This window comes from Berghia stephanieae, chromosome 4 (assembly GCF_034508935.2).
Source record: "Berghia stephanieae isolate SIO BIC M18660-M18661 chromosome 4, UCSD_Bste_1.3, whole genome shotgun sequence".
Classification (NCBI taxonomy): Eukaryota; Metazoa; Mollusca; class Gastropoda; order Nudibranchia; family Aeolidiidae; genus Berghia; species Berghia stephanieae.
Window position 1 is genome coordinate 36797974 of NC_088363.1, and position 16735 is coordinate 36814708.

Here is a 16735-nt window from a genome sequence, read left to right on the forward strand (position 1 = left end):
ACTATAGATAGAATGCGCTTGGCCAAGAGTTCACAACATTGCCATCCGGAAGTATAACGGACCAAAACACAAACTCTGTGTAACCATGAACTTTTATAGTCTGGTTAATACAGTTTAGTGAGAACAACTCACAAACGCGGATGGCAAAAACAATAACAAAGGCCTGAGTGACGTCATCTGCATACTATCTATAAACGTTCCTGGGTACACAGTTTTGTGTGTTGGTCCGTTATACTTCCGGATGGCAATGTTATGAGCTTCTAAGCCAAGCGCATACTATCTATATCTAGGCTAAATTTTAAAAAAATAAAATAAAACACAACCGCTGTACGCGGTATCGTGTCCAGTCAAGAAAACTCTCTCTCTCTCTCTCTCTCTCTCTCTCTCTCTCTCTCTCTCTCTCTCTCTCTCTCTCTCTCTCTCTCTCTCTCTCTCTCTCTCTCGCCTCGTGCATCGCCGCTTTATATAGCGACGGTCCTAGCAACCAGTGCCAGGGCATAACACTCAACTTGTCCCGTGCTCTCGGAGCAAATGCGTATCAAAAGTATTGAAAGATAATCTAACAGACTCATTTATATTGTGCATTATCCACTTAATGTTCTCAATGCGCTTTACAAAGGGTTCCAAGCCACTAGCAACACTTAATATCTGGGACCAGATTGAGGCCACTGATATCTACATTTCTTTCGACAGAAACAAAGTTGTTACAGACCTGGTACTCATTTTAGACCCGAGTATAGTAAGATAATATTATGAGTAAAGGATCGATTTTGCAAGGGCTACAATTGTTGCACCGCCCCCAGACCCGAACAAGGAATCTACGTATCAGAAGCCAATAGTCAAGCCTTAAGACCACAAAGCCGCACAATGGACGAATGCTTAGAGAGTTGATCCTCTTAGATCGTAACAGACGTCAACTATAGGGAATGAGATTAGCGGAATAGTAGCGTCCCTTGATTGGACGTCACCCATAGTCTGTGACGCCACCGGCGGAAAAGTTATTAGAGAGAGAACGTCATGTTGGTCTCGACAAAAGACGCATGCGCACAACCAACATGACGTTCTCTCTCTAATAACTTTTCCGCCGGTGACGTCACAGACTATGGGTGACGTCCAATCAAGGTATGCTACTCTTCCGCTAATCTCATTCCCTATAGATGTCTTAGACAAGAATGCTTTAAGAGGACGAGCTCTCTCTCTCCTTTACAGTTATAGCAGAGACAAAAATAAAGAGACGCGAAACTTCTGAAGTGGCAATAGGGTTTTAATAGCGGACGATGCGTATCTATGTCAGGTCGTGTCCAAGTCGGTAAACACCCTCACGTTCATAATATTTATATGTAATCCAATTGAAAATTGGCACGGATTATGGGAGCTTTCTATAGATAGTTCGAAGTTGACGTCACTCAGGTCTTTGTTATTGTTTTTTGCCATCCGCGTTTATGAGTAATACTCACTAAACTGTATTAATCAGACTATAAACGATCATGGTTACACAAAGTTTTGTGTGTTGGTCCGTTATAGTTCCGGGTGGCAATGTTGTGAACTCCTTAGCCAAGCGCATACTATCTATATTGAGTTGAGTGATTTTTTTTCTAACTAAATTCACTCAGATAGCCATCAATACTCAATGCTATGTTTACCTACTTGACATTGACAACCCAAGTACGGAAGGAGCTCATAAGTTTCATGTCTCGATTTTATCATTTCAGTCTCGGGTTATAACCATATTTCGAACAGTTAAAAGATAGCTTTTGCTCTTGTTGATCTATTCTATTTTGTTTTGTTTTTTCAATAGTGCTGGGTTCAAAATTGTTCCCTACAACCAACATGTATTTATTTGCAGGTCTGATAACCGAAATTATTATGGGCTATGTGCGGTATGTCGTCTAGTGGTATGACACTCGCTTTCGGATCTGAAGCTCCTATGTTCAAGCCTTGCTCGGCGCATAGTTGAGTCCTTGGAGAAGGCCCTTTACTCACCTTTACTCACCTGGCCGTTAACAGCGTTGTGTATGCTCGAAAAAATTGTAATATCGCCTAAAAGGCGTCATGTCCCGTCCTACATGTTAAATGTTGCTGTTAGCAAGGGACCCCGTTTAAAGCGCTTTGAGCACGTTTAGTAGATATTGCGCTATATAAAACCTCAATTTGAAATGTATTTATTTAATGGGCTCATTGTTTTAATGAAACTACTCTCCAACCATTGCAACAATGTTCAATCAAGCCCATAATCGTCTTCGGTTATCAGGCTTGCAAATATTATGTGCACGTCGCCTACAGCCCGTGTACATTTTTTGCACAGAATTTCTGGCATTTCCTACAGTTATAAAACAATTTTTATATTTTGATATAGAAGGAACGAGATTGACGTCACTCGGCTCTTTTTAATTCTTTTTGCCAGCCATTTTCATGAGCAGTTTTCATTTAATTGTATTAATCAGACCATAAACGTTCAAAGTTTAATAGTTTTGTGTGTTAATACGTTATCTCCAGCTTACACATGTTATGCGGTTTTTTTTTTGGTTTTTTTTTTTTTGTTTAAAACTCAACGCATAGCATTGGCACGAGTCACTTGTGAAACATTTTTCAATTAAGGATTATTCTATAACTCGCATAATTTATAAAATCTTCTGGGGCATTATGTTCGATCACTCGATCATTACTAAAATCTGCCCTGATATTATGATTAGTAATTTGACATTGGAAATCTCGAACTGAACGCCCAATTGCCAGATCCATTTGCGCGCACCTACAGACTTTGTTATTTTATGTGTTGATACGTTTTCTTCAACTGGTAGATGTTATGAGGTTTTTTTTTAACTCAACGCATAGCATCGACATGAGTCAATTGTAAACGTTTTTCAATTTAGGATTATTCTACAACTTTTCTATAACTCCATTCGCGCGCACCTGCAGACTTTATTACAGGACCGATTTTGATCGTTGATGCGTCAAAAGATTCGTCTCGATCTATGTTCATTGCCACAACACAGTTGTATGATTAAGATAGATCAGTGGCTGTTCTTAATAGATTTTGTTTCTCCAAAAATATGACGGGTTCTCCACTCGAATTATTTTAAAAATACAGTAAATGCAAAATATTATTAAACAGATCGTTCTTCTTCATGCAATCTCGAATAAAACCGATTTGATATCCTGTGGGTCACAAATATTGTGTGTTTGTGTGTGTGTGTGTGTGTGTGTGTGAGAGAGAGAGAGAGAGAGAGAGAGAGAGAGAGAGAGAGAGAATGTGTGTCTGTGTACGTGTTGTCATTTCATTGTATTTTTTAAACTTATGAATATTAATTATAGACATTGACTCCGGGTCTTTTTTTAATCATGAGCTTTTATATAGCACAATATCCGCTAAACAAAGCGCTTTACAAAGGATACCTGAACATCACCAACACTCAACATGTAGAACGAAACATGACGCCTGATAGGCGATATTACAGAAAAAAAATTTCGACAGAGACAACGCTGTTAACGGCCAGGTTCTCATTTTACACCATAGTATACGGTGAGAGAATGTGAGTAAAACGACTGTCCCATGGACTCCCGATCCGAAAGCGAATGTCATGCCACAAGACCACATAACAGCAAATAAAATAACGATGTATAATGAATTATGAACGTTCATATCGAGCATTTTCACGGATTTAACTAATGCGATCCACAATGTTTGATCTATTTCCCAAATGAATTTATAATAAGAGCTTTATTTGGTTTTCTATAAGAAGATGTTTGGGTTTTTTTTAAGAAATGGAAATAGAAATAGATGTCAATGTTCAAGTAATGATGTCAAATGTCAGATGGCTTTTTTCCTCATATCAGCCTGGAAGAATAGACGTCAGTGGAGACCGCGGGCTCCCATATGTCAAATACCCACCTCACTCCTTCGTCTCATTAGATTTCTCTCTGGGGGATAATAGGAACAGGAAATCAGATTTTATAAGGTTTTTCTATATTTTTCCAAATGTCCGTTTTAACAGACATTTCTTATAAATATAACATTGTTTTATATTTGAAGGCTGGATTTCCAAAACTCATTAAGTCGATTTTTCTATTTTTGAGATTTTCCCTCCATGAGATAAATTGAAACGTAAATTTTATTTTAAGCTGCAAATGGTAGAATAATTTCCCTAGATTTTTGTGAATTTGAAGTTTAAATATGACAAAATAATAGACCGAATTAGAAATTTTAGCTGACATAATCCTTAATATCTCAAAATGGGAAAAACGGAGTTAAGGAGTATTGGAAAACCACTCTTCATTTCCTATTTTTACTTCCTTTTTTCTTATGGAAAAGCCTGTAGAATTTTTAAAATATGTTTTTAGTTTTGTTAAGATTTTTGTTGGTTTACCTCCATGTCATTGAATTTCCTTCTTATTATTTATTTGCATAATTATTTTCAGAAAAGCATTAGTCTATAGCAATACCCAGTGTAAATTTCTATAAATAAAGTTCATGTTATCTTATCGTATACTATCTTAAAATACGTACTGCGTTATTTTTCCGTTAATCATCCCTAAGGGGAAATTTTCTTTAGGGTCTATTCCAAGGGAAGACTGTTATAACCCATGCGTAAGCCGCAGTGCAGCGCCGTAAAGCGAGCTATGGCTAGGTGACTTGCTCAAGGCCAAACAACCGCTGAGGATAGTCGAACTCGGTACCTTTCGGGTACGAAGCAAAGACCATACTACCGCTGAGCCACACTGGAAAACATAACATCAAAGTTTCAGCTTAACTCTTAATATCTGAATAAGTGAACAGGTCCTTGCACTGACCTCATATATTGAAGCAGGCTTTGAGAACAAAAAGAAGACTGGTGCAGTCCTAATACATTTGTCTGTAGCTTACGACACTGTTTTGACAGGCGGACTGATGTTAAAACTCTCCAAAATGATTCCTTGCAGAAAGATGCTCAAACTGCTGTCTACCATGACTGGCACAAGACAATTTCATATCATACTGGGAGAGCACAAAAGCAAAACACGCAAAATTAAAAATGGGGTACACAAGGTTCAGTTTTAGCACCAACTTTCTTCAATGTTTATATCTCCGACATGCCAAACTGCGAAGCACTCGAACGTGGATACGCTGATGACTGGGCATTAGCCTATCAATCGAAAAACTGGAAAGAGATTGAAGAAGTTCTAAGTAAAGACACCACTCGCCTGAAACAGGCCTAAAAATGAATACCACCAAATCAGTATCCACAAACTTCCGCTTGAATAATCGAGAGGCAACAAAAGAACTGAAGATCACAGCCGATAACACAATACTACCCCCCAGACCCCAACCTAAATACCTCGGCATTACATTGGACAGACAACTAGATTATCGCAAACACATTGACTCAAATTCGAAAATGAAGTCAAATTTAAAATAAAATTTCAAGAATGTAGTGTACATGGACTCTTGAAGAATATTATATGACAAATTGGCTTATCCAACACGAGTATTTGCATAAAATTGTTATTTACAAATATATTGATTTAAAATTCTCATATCAATATCAGTATGTACTCTATGCTATTCTTCAGGCTTGATAAAATAAAAATTAAGATAAAATTACAAGGAAGGGTGTAATTAATAAAAATTCTAAATAAAAATTTTTGACAAAGCGGTCTATCCAACATATTTCTTTTTCACATATAAAGACGTTTACTGAAAACCATCAAGGGAAAAGTAGGATTGAAATAATTGCAACAAGAATTGCAACAAGTATTGCAACAGGACAGGAATGTTACTTTTGAAGACTTAGTCTGACAAATCAGCCCCTGTATTTTTTGTATAAAAGTGTATAATTTACAAAGAAATTGTGCCAAAACTTATCACCCTAAGTGTTATGCTAAATTCAGTATGAAGTTCAATTTAAGGGGAAGTTTTTTTAAAAAAAGGAAAAACTGGCTTTAGTTGAATAAATGATATACTATTCATGCTTTGTATTTATAAGTTCAAAACTCACAATATAGATAACTTTGTCTAATGCACTAAAAACTACTGCTGGAAAAAAAAAAATCATAGCTTAACCCAATCCATCCTCAGATCTGCTATTATTCTCGACTTCCATCTCAATTGTATTCAGCAATGACTTGTAAAGCTCATCTCTTGTTCCAGTTACTTTCAAGTGCTTTTGATTTTTAAACACTTTTCTGTATCTTAACTGTGTTTTCAGCGATTCCACTGTTGAATTTCTGGAAAGCTCATCCAATTCCTCCTTAGTGGTACAGACACCTCCATCTTTGATAACACAGTCAAGGATTGAAGCTTTTAACTCTGCCTGTCTAACTTCTTTCTGTTTCATCATTTCCCTATTGGCAGCAAGTTTCGCTTTAATGATCTCTTTTTCACGCCTTACAGACTCAAGGTGCTTTTCCCGCAAGTACTTTCTATTTTTAAGGGCGGAATCCATTAGCTCTTCTTTCTTTGTGTCACTTTGCTTATCAAACCATGCAGCAGTGTTGTTGTGATTCCACATTATTATGGAAGACCGATGGTGCGTTGTTGCATGTCTCCTCTTCAGCATATCATAGTCTAAGTCACCGAAGAGACGTTCTCCTGATAAATTTGTTAAGGGACATGTATCCAAAATCTCCTTTGTCTCCTCATCCAGATCTTCGTATATTTCTCCCTCCAGAAAGTCTTTTAGTTGTCGCCTTAGCACAATCTGGCACTTCACGGCAATCTTTTTAAGGGTTGTGCTCCACAAACTCTTTTGTCCTTTCAAATAATTGAAAACTAAGTCAAGCGTAGCATCATCTTGAACACTGTAGTCATCGAACACAGAGGTCGCATCAACTTGATTTTCAATTCCATGGGAGACGAGGTTTTCAATCTTGCAATCCAGTTTTCTTACATACTCCGGAAAAGATCCATATGGGAGGTTGCTGTTCATTAATTTCCAGTATGAACCGGTGATGATGATATTGAATAATGCTACAGCTCCAACCATGGCGAGGATTCTGTCATCAAGAGCATCTGCTGTGACACTTTGGAGTTTCATGTTCGAATGAAAGTTGGCATTTGACAAGAAATCAATCGTGTGTTGACAATGGAATAAAGTTGCAGCAGCGTTATCAAATATATTGTTAAATCTGTTGTTGCGAAAAGAAGAAAATTTTGATCTAATATTGTGTTCATCACAATAGGCTAACCAGTTCACTGTGCTCCCACTTTTCTCATCGCATCTTGGACCAAGACACTCCGAAGAAGTTCTTATCAAACGTATTGCTGCGGATTCTGGAGATGAATTTGAAAATGCAGCAAATTTTGCTTGCATATCTCTTCCAAGTCCACTAGGGCAAATCTCGCTTTCCATTTCCTTCAGTGCCTCCTGCGTTGCCTGAGCAAGTCCTATCAGGAAGTGGGCATTACAGTATACAAAGTGAGTAATGACACTTTCATCCCCAAGGTAGTCCTTTCTAAACTGTGCCATCTTCTTATTGAATGATTTGTTCACTGCTGCTCTGTCTGACATGAGGCTCTTCGTTTTCTCTACAAGCTCCCTAAAGACGTCATCCCTCTTCTTTTCATCATCTGCATTTATGCAATATATATTTGTCAGTTCATGTAGAAGTTCAAGAGTTTTTTCCAGCAATGTGTTAGCATCATCGGTTGCAACTTCAGTGAATCCTACACTCAACTGTGTCTTGTCTGCTAGTATGATGTGCCTTTCTAAATAATGCTGCTTTTGACGGCTTGTGGCATCAGAAGCATAGGTGTAGTGGTCTGACTTCTTGATTTGATCTACGACCTGGTGCATTGAGATATGATGTGCCTCATCTGCAAAATTTAGAGCTGTAGACATACTGGGTAGTTCCTTACGTGAAAATTCCTTGCCAAAAAAACGTTTACTAACAATCTGAATAACTTCAGAGCACTTGGTCGCTGCAACTCCTGCCTTTCCTTGTAGATCCATATAGGCTAGTCTCACATGGTTTTTAAATCGATTACTTCTATCATTCTTTAGAGAACACTCTTTTTCACCATCATCCATGGCCTGCAGCTCACTCAGAGATTGTGTTTTTACTTTTTCATCCTCAAATTTTTGCTTCCAACTGCTTCGACCTTTTTGTGCAAGAATTAATTTCTTTTTCATTTCCACAATTTCAGCATTGAGCTTCTCGTTGTTACAGTTCAGGTCATCCATCTTACTGATTGCTTCTGTAATTTCTTTTCGTAAGGAGACATTCATCTTGTAAGTCCTTGACTTATTTAAGCAGTCTAGATTTTGTTCCGTCTCTCTGAGCTGCCGGATTAGCAATTTTGTCTCTTTTGTTTTATCTCGTAGTAGACGCTCAAGTTCAGACAATCGCTCATTCTCTTGAACCAAAGTCTCTCGTTCCTCTTTCAAAATTTGTATCTCCATTTCTTTCTGTGAAATATTTATATTGAGCGCATCATTCACTTTTTTCAGCTGCTTACATTCTTTTTCAGAAGCACTTTTGCTTGGTCGGGATGGAGTAGTGGGCGCAGATGAAAAAAAAGGCTCTGCTAACAATTGGTCTAACACCTGATTTTTTTTGTTTTTAACTAAAGCCCTAATTTTTTTGCAAAGTGACAATATCTTTGAACGCAACTGAGAATCGGACATTACAGCGTCTGAGTTCAGTTTCTTTATCCATCTAATAACAAAACTCATAGGGAGTCCTTCCTTATCCTGGAAATGTTCTAAGGCTCTAACAACAGAATTAGTAATTACAACAGATTGTGATGGTACAAATGGCTTAACACCAATGAGATGTAACCTATCCAAACCTAAAGTCGATAATGGCAAACAATGAGCATGGAAATCAAATGTTTGATTCAGAAAAGGCTCCACAGCGTCTGTGGTCATCTGCAGACAGTTCTTCACAATCGATGTCACATGGTGGCTTATCCGGCTCTTTGAGACATTTTCCAAAGTTGGGTCCAGTTTGCATAGCCAGTCATGAAGCTGGAGAGTAAATAAAGAAAACCCCAAAAAAAACAATGTTTTGAAAATAATAAAATTGATCGCAGTAGTTCTTCAAAAATCCTTAAAACGCTTATTGCTTTTCCACTTGAATTAATACCATGCATAGTAACTATCAACTGTTGATCATTAAATTTGTGCTTCCCTCCTAACAACTAGGAACTTGTTCTACAATATAATTTTGTACCTCAACTTCAATTTGTATCAATATGCCATTAAATTGCATTTTGGAAAAAGAAAAGTTCCATGGTAAACAGCCTAAAATGGCAACCAACATCAATCCGCTAAACATTTCATGGCATGGTTCAATTCTAACCGAACCATGGTCTTACCATGAATTCTAAGCTAGTTGTAAAAGTATTAGGACTGAGACAAAGTGTACTCGCATTCTAGTCAAATCATAAATAGTAATCACACAAATTCAAACACTATAATTAGTTATGCGCAGAAGATTTAAAACTGTCAACAGGAATGCCAACAACGGCAAAATAATTGAAATCTTTAATCGTAACATCTACAAAATATGATTTTAAATAATACAGACAAATGAAACATTCACTGAACTAGACATACCCAGCACATAGAGACCATAGACATGGCAATAGTATACAGTTACACACATCATACATAACAGCTGGAAACAGATGCCTATATGACCTTAATGTGCCACAAGCGCCATCACCACCTAGTCGATGGCTCAAAAAATGAAATGAAAGTGCTTCAGCTTCGAATTTGCTAGTCTACTCTTCTGTAAATTAATAGCCCAGACCAGGGATCTCGATATATCCTGCTGCACTGAATTGCAAATATGGGTATGAGTAGGAGTGAGAATGTAACTTACATCAGCAAAAGTACATCGGTCGTCCTCTGATTTTAAAAAATTAGCTGCACCAAAAGTCTATGGGTCACAATCATGGACGATGGTAAAGTCTTGGACTTTTTAGGTCGACCTCTTCCCTGGGGTGTTAAGAAATTCTCTTTCATCAGAAAGTAGGTTTCATCCTCTGTAATATGAAAAAGAAAAGTCCTAAAATGATTAGTGTGGGAGAAAAAAATGAATGGCATTGCATATCCAAAATCTTGAATACAGGTAGTGTAAATAAAGATGTCCCCATAGCAAGGGTCATTAGACATTGATTTAAATCTATAACTCTAAATTCAAGAAACTTAACTAAACACTTCACTAACACTCATGGAGATTCCATTTAAATTGATATTAAGGTGCACTAAAATATGAACACAGCACATCATCAATGATTATGATGATGACAATGACAACAACATACGAATACGATGATTGGTGAAATGACAGCATCAAATTTTAGTAGGCTACATATACAAGTACGACAACAAATAGGCTGAACACGGTCATAGGGATATCGTAAACATATTCAATAAAAACTATCTAGTGACCACATCGTAAGTAGATTACTGTGTAAACATTCCCTGTTCCTAGCAACGAGAACAACAAGGGCACTCTTGGGTCGAACTTATTCTTTTATCATCACATCACTCACAGATTATCCACCAGTTCAACAAACCATGTCTTCATATTCATAGTAGACAATTTTAATTTTAATATTATTTTTATAAATTAAATAAGAACTCTGAAAATCTAAATAGATAACATACCTAGCAGTTGTTTCAGTTGTTCCAAAGACAACGATGTCGGTGTCGGAGTTTCGTTAGGATGTTGCTCGCCAGCGGTGACAGTGACAGCCGCCATTCCCCAGGCGTGAGAAGACCGTAATTGCTCTCTGTATGGTATTTTTCCAAGCTCGTTCCGCTAGCCGTCTTAATATAATCTATGCCGATTTTCACACAGTGAAAAAGTTTAAATGACGTTTCCACAGGTTTCAAACAATAATGGAATTTTTTTAATCTGGGAGGGTATTTTTACAAATAAATATTTCAAAGCGCCTGTAGCGTCCGTCGAAGTTAGAAACCCTCGCTTTGTTCGATATCAAAAGAAAGGTCAGTTATTCCCCTTTCTCATGGAAGTACTTTCGTTACACATGCGCAGTTGACGGCGGACGGAAACCGAAAGGAAAACAAAGGGGGTTATTTCAGACCATCGCCGATCAACCGGTCGCTGCGTGAGATAGTGCTAGAAGCTCCGTTAGATACGAACGAATCAATTAGGGTTATGTTTTTTGTACAGTTTAATGATTCATATGGTACGAAAGAATAAAAATGCAGCTTCAAACTGCTGTTTTAAAAATCGAAATCACTCCACTCTGAGAAAAGATATTAGAGTGGAAATATTACGAGTTTTTCACGTTTACGCTGCGCCCGCTGCCTGATCGGCTCTCCGATAGCGAGCATTTGTGGTACCTACATTGAGGGAACGCAAATGAAATCGCAAAAAGAAATAGCCTGGTGAGAAAACTCGCAAGTACAACCTGAGGAGCCTCACCACAGGTACTGAGAACGTCTGCTTTGGCACCGCGCTATAGTGTTGGAGAATACTGTGCCCCTGTTTGGATGAGAAGCCTACATGTAAACCGCATTGACATCCGACTAAGAGAATCAATGAGAATTATAACAGGATGTCTCAAGTCAACTCCAACTCAGTGGCTCCCAACACTGGGCGGCATTGCACCACCAAGTCTTAGACGACAAGGAGCTAACCAAAGGATGCATGCAAGGATTGACGAAGCCACAGACAACATTCCCATAAAATCACTAATAAAGGGGGAAACTTCAACAACAAGACTCAAATCGAGAAGAACCTTCCACCTAACAAAAATGGCAGACTTCAGTGTGGAGGAAAACTGTAGAGAAATGTGGAACAGGGAAACACCAAGAGGAGGAAACATCATTAAAGATCCAACCAAAAGAGTGCCTGCATTCAATAACGCCAGGAAATACTGGACTTCTTCAAATCGCCTCTTATATGGACATGGCAGAACTGCATCAAATATGTGCAGATGGAAATTTCGAAACAGTGATACCTGCCAGAAATGTCCTCGAAATGACATCGTCCTCCACTGCCCAGTCACTAAACTTGAAGGTGGCTACGAAACCGTCCTTAGGGCGGAGGAAGACTTTAGAAGCTGGGTTGACGAAATAAATTTGGAGGTGTAGCCATACGCTACTACTACTACTAATATCTGAATAGAAGAAAATGTATTCGTTTTGGGGTATAACTTGTTTTTCTCTTAAGCTTGAAAAAAGAACAACAAAAAAGCAAAAGAAGAATATATATCGTCTTGTCGTAAAACAAACCCGCCGCTGTTTATTGATTTCTATTCTAAAAAGTTATAAAGATATCTTTTTTCAAAGTTATATTAGAATTATGTGGCTATGGGACTATGTGGTCTTGTGGTATGACACCCACTTTCTGGGTGGGGTTCCTAACTCCCATAGTGGGCAGGGAGGTACTTGCTGGGTCTTCTATCCCCTCTTATTTGTTTGCCAATTGCTTTCTGTCTTTGTCTTGGAATAAGATTGTTTGGTTTTGTCCTGACCTTGGTCGGAGTCCTTGGCTGAGAGGGAAACAGTCGAATGTATAGTTAATGTTTTGGGAGATGATATTTTTTCCTTGTAAATCATCTCTCTGTTATGCATTGCATTATGTTTAGTTTACATATTATATTATATGATTGGTAAACATTTGAGTGTATTCCTCTTAGTTGGGACCTGTGCTTGTGTCTGGATGAGACTTTAGGTGATCTCAAACTAAGTACTTTGACGGTGTGCTCTTGGAATCTACATCTGTTCCCTATTTGAACCAATTCCCCTTTGTCTTACCTTTTCTTTTGTGCTTAAATTGTAATTCTAGAACGTTTTACTATACCATTTTCTTCCTTTTTACTGACGCTGATATGACCTTAATGTGTTGCAAGCGCCGTAAAACCCTTAAAAACAAAACAAACACTCGCTTTCAGATCGGGTTCGAGCGAGCCTCGCTCGGCGCATACTTGAGTCCATGGAAAAGGCTCTTTCCTTAGATTCTCTCACCGTACTCATGTGTAAAATGAGTACCTGGCCGTTAATAGCATTGTTTCTGTCAAAAGAAATTGTATTATCGCCTAACAGGTGTCAGTCGTGTCTCGTTTTACGTTTGCTCATGGTCAGGGACGCCTTGTAAAGCGCTTTGAGTATGAATAGTGGATATTGCCCTGTATAAAGGCTCAATTATTTTTATTCTTTATTAATAGAATTGCAAAATATCAAAAGTACTTAGATAAAATGTTTTTGAATCATATAACATCTTGTAACACCACCTAAAAATTTCGATATTTGACATTTGAGCGTTGTAATTTTTTTAAGGAGACACGTGTTGCTATGCCTGGGAAACTTCTGTGCACAAAAACACACGAAAAGAACTAATTTCCAAAGCATTTAAGAGGGTAATAACATCAAGATAGCCTACCAGTGTGTTGAATAAACGAAAACACAGAGCAAGGAAGCTACTCGATAGGTTTACTACAGATGACGTGAAAATGTTAGAAATGCATAAAAATTGTCATAACGATTTAGTGTATGGACAGAAAAAATCACAAATACCAATCTACAGGCTATATCATGAACAAAATCATCTTAAAACAAATAATGGTTCGGCTGATATTTAATGGAATGGCAAAACCAAAATGTGCGGCTATGTGTCTAGTGTATGACATTCGCTTTCGAACGAAGGTCTGGTTCGAGCCTCGCTCGGCGCATAGTGAGTCCTTGAAAGACTCTTACTCACATTCTCTCACCGTACTCAGGTAAATGAGTACTGGCCGTTAACAGCGTGCTTTGTCCGAAAAATTGTATATCGCCTAACAGCTCATGTCTCGCTACATGTTAATGTTGCTGTTGACAGGGACCCTTGTAAAGCGATTGAGCACGTTAAGTGGATATGCGCTATATAAATGCCAATAAAAAAAATAAAAACAAAATCTTCATTACACAACAAGAATGCCAATACTGATACTACATAAAACTATTGTAAGAAAATCTTTTGTGAACACCTTTCTTTTATCCAGGAAGAAATTTCTCTTTTCAAAAAGATGGTGCTGTATCCCACGCGAGCAAAAGAACACAAGCTTTTCTTCACAGTAAGAATATACATTTCATAGAGAAAGACAACTGGCCGCGTCAATCACGATCTCCCCAGACAGGCGGAGTTGTCGTACCACCACAGACTAGGAATGCGTACCACTAAGGTCGCGGGTCCGAACCCTCATCGCCTCCGCGAAGTGTTTCTTCTCTGTTGTCTTCTGGCACTTTCCTACTCACTTTATTTCTTGTTATGATCAACATAAATGCCTTCTCCACTCACTTTTCTGAATTTAAGAATGTTTCTCTAGAGGATTCCTCCGGGGTATACTATTGGAGAAGTAAATATCGCAGATCTTTTAATCTTTGATCTTTTAAGGTCACATCTCGGAGGATCATAAACATTTATTCTAAATAAACTAAATTAAGATTTCCAAGTAGAAATTGAACACGAAAATCCTAGTCTATGCTGACGTACTCTGAAAAATCGCGTATTTAAAATGTTGGCCACAAAACTCGTCCTTCAAATAACTATCGATTAAAATGACTCTCTTCTTGGCAATAACTCTCAAATACCTGGGACTTTTCTAGTCCCAGGTTTGAGAGAGTTTGCCAAGATGAGGGTCATTTTAAGCGATCGATATTTGACGGACGAGTTTTGTGGTCAGAATTTTAAATACGTTTGAATTTTTTTCAGAGTTTAGTTGTAGGTTAAAAGCTATAAGTTTAAAATCTGGTTTTATTGTAATGTTTTCTGTAAAGATCGCTTGACATTGGGGAAATAACTGATGTGATTTTGTCAAGCGTTAAGCTAGACAAAATGGAAATGTTTGGAAGTGTTAAAGAAGACAAATATGAAAATAAATCAACTGTTTGTCCTGAAGCCTTGCAAAATTTCATGATATTTTATAGGTGATATTTCTATTTTGAGTCCTGGGTATTACGAGTGAAAGAGACTCTCTCTCCCTCTCTCTCCCTCTCTCTCTCTCTCTCTCCCCCTCTCTCCCCCTCTCTCTCTCTCTCTCTCTCTCTCTCTCTCTCTCTCTCTCTCTCTCTCTCTCTCTAACTCTCTCTCTCTCTCTCTTTCTCTCTCTCTCTGTCTCTCTCCCACTAAGCTGCTTTTAAACTTGGCTATTATGTGTATGTTATGATAACAATTTTAACAGATTTTAAATTATCCGGTCCCTAAAAATCCAACCATTCTTGAAGTATTCCAAGTAGATACTGTTGATTAACCCTCTCCTTACCACTCATAGGAAAATCGTCACATTCGTTACGATGCAACCGACAATTTTCTCATTCTGATTCTCTTCTACATCACAAAATTCAAAGAATTGCTTTGATTACAGCTATAAATACTAAACACAGTGTTGTAGAGCTCATTTGTTACTTTTTATTTGAGTAAAAAAGCCTATTCTTGTGTTGAGTGGGAGTGAATTTTCGGGGGAAATTCTAAAAATAGCTGGTAAAGAAAGAGTTAAGCCATCATTATATTCTGCCGTACTCTGGAAAAACACATATTTTAAAATTTGGCCAGAAAACTCGTCCTTCAAATATCGATCGATTTAAATGACCCTCATCTTAGCAAAATAATTCTCAAACCTGGGACTCGCCCGACCTTCCGACCCGAAAGCGAGTGTCATACCACAAGACCACATAGCCGCACGAGATATTCAACAGATATATTCCTATTTTATCATTTGTTATCAGAATGCTTTCCGACAATGTTGCGCGTGGACTCAAATCCATCAACACAATAAGAAAATTTAGAGTTTAAAAAATTGCTCCTCTCTTATTTAAGAAAATCTGCTATATGATAATTAAATATATATTTTTAGGTCTCTTGAAATTGGGTTTTCCGTTATTCGGGTTCTTTTTTGTTTCATTTTTTTTTTTTTTTTTTTTTTGCACGATCCATACATCTTTGCGGTGTCAATGATAATTGCCAAATTATTGTCAAAGTGAACAAATAGGTGTTTGATGAATTTGCCCGAGGAAAATACAAAATATCAAGTAGAAGAGGAGTTTGAATTTGTCCAGCCCCCCCCCCCTTATCCCCCATAAACGTTCAATACCTTACATTGACCGTCTCATTAGCAGTTGACTGCCGTACTCAGAAAGACTCGAATTGAAAAAATTTGGCCAGAAAATCGTCTTCAAATATAGATCGATTTAATGACCCTCACTTGCAAAGACTCTCAACGAGAAACTCGCTAACTATAATGTTATAAGAGATTTAGTCCATCACTTACGCCAGATAGTCTGATAAATATTCTAAACGAAATTAACCATGCTCTCAAGTACAACCAACTTTTCTACATATCCTCTTTGTCTCCGAAATTTCCACGAAACCAAACATACGCTTTAGCGTCTTCTGCTTTTCAACGTCACCTATCTTTCACTTCCGGTTCACGATACCGTCGACACTCCAAGAATAATAACTCATCAGTAGAGCAGATTAGAGGCTTCCGTGTTTATCTGACACTCGACTACAAAATCTCACTTTTTCATAAACCGTCTTCTTTGCGTGATATCGGTTCCTTCATTAAAACTTGAAACATTATAAATTCTTACGTCCCCTTATAATCTCAGTCAAGATGGTCGCTTTAAAGAGAATACGTTGGACATATTTCGATTACTATCCACTACATATTTCCCCCCCCCCACCCCCCCACCCCCCCCCACCCCCACTTACCATCCATCCACCCACCCACACACTAACACCTACCAACCCCGACAAAACATAGACACTCACACACAAAGACAGATACTGTGTGGATGTT